The sequence below is a fragment of the Arachis ipaensis genome, chromosome B03 (assembly GCF_000816755.2).
Source record: "Arachis ipaensis cultivar K30076 chromosome B03, Araip1.1, whole genome shotgun sequence".
Classification (NCBI taxonomy): Eukaryota; Viridiplantae; Streptophyta; class Magnoliopsida; order Fabales; family Fabaceae; genus Arachis; species Arachis ipaensis.
Window position 1 is genome coordinate 93,352,860 of NC_029787.2, and position 893 is coordinate 93,353,752.

Consider the following 893-nt stretch of genomic DNA (forward strand, 5'->3'; position numbering starts at 1 on the left):
AACCATATAACCTAATCTTTCACTAAAGGAATAATTCTTAAATTAATATAATGTACAAAAACAGTATACAAATTAAATATTTAACATGGCACTTAAATCTTTAATCTTATTCCTAAGATGAAAATTAAAAGCAATACCAATGTGTTCATAAAGAAAAAAATATTTTCAAACTAAATTTATATTTTATAGGGTAAAGTATTAAATTAGTCTCTTAAGTTTTGGCATAATTCTTTGTTGGTCCTTAAAGTTTAAAATGTCCTATTTGAATCCAAAAAAGTTTCATTTAATTTCAATGTAATCTCACCCTGGAGTCAAAGTTAAATAATTAACGGAATGTCCTACATAACAGCAATACAAGAGCAATACAAGAACAAGGTTGATAATTTGGAAAACAAATACAAACTCCAGAGTCACAAAATCAACTGTGAATGCATCAATACATTTATTTATCATTCTCTTTAGTTCTATAGAAAATATTTCATTTAAATTATAAGAAGAATTATAAATAAATGTATTGATGCATCCACGGTTGATTTTGTGTCTCTGGAGCTTGTAATTATTCTCCAAATTATCGATCTTGTTTTACTGATGTCATGTAGGACATTTCGTAATTATTTAACTTTGACCTCACGGTGAGACTATATTAAAGTAAATAAAATTTTTAGATTCAAATAGAACACTTTAAATCTTAAAGACCAAAATAAAATTATGTCCAAACGTAGAAGACTAATTTAATACTTTACCCTCTTTTATAACTATAAGTTTTAATGACTATATCCATAATAAACCATACACCCATATTCAGTGTTTGTGGTAGTCAAATACGGACTAAAATTACTAAAATTGGTGGCCTCGAAAATTTTTTGATAAAATATAAATATAACTAAGTTATT

The 893-nt window shown here is 25.5% G+C and overlaps 1 protein-coding gene across 9 annotated transcripts in view; it reads left to right on the forward strand.

The window, feature by feature from the left end:
- Positions 1–893, forward strand: part of LOC107630708 (long chain acyl-CoA synthetase 4-like) — a 9,021-nt gene that overhangs the window by 6,464 nt on the left and 1,664 nt on the right. The window lies entirely within an intron of this gene.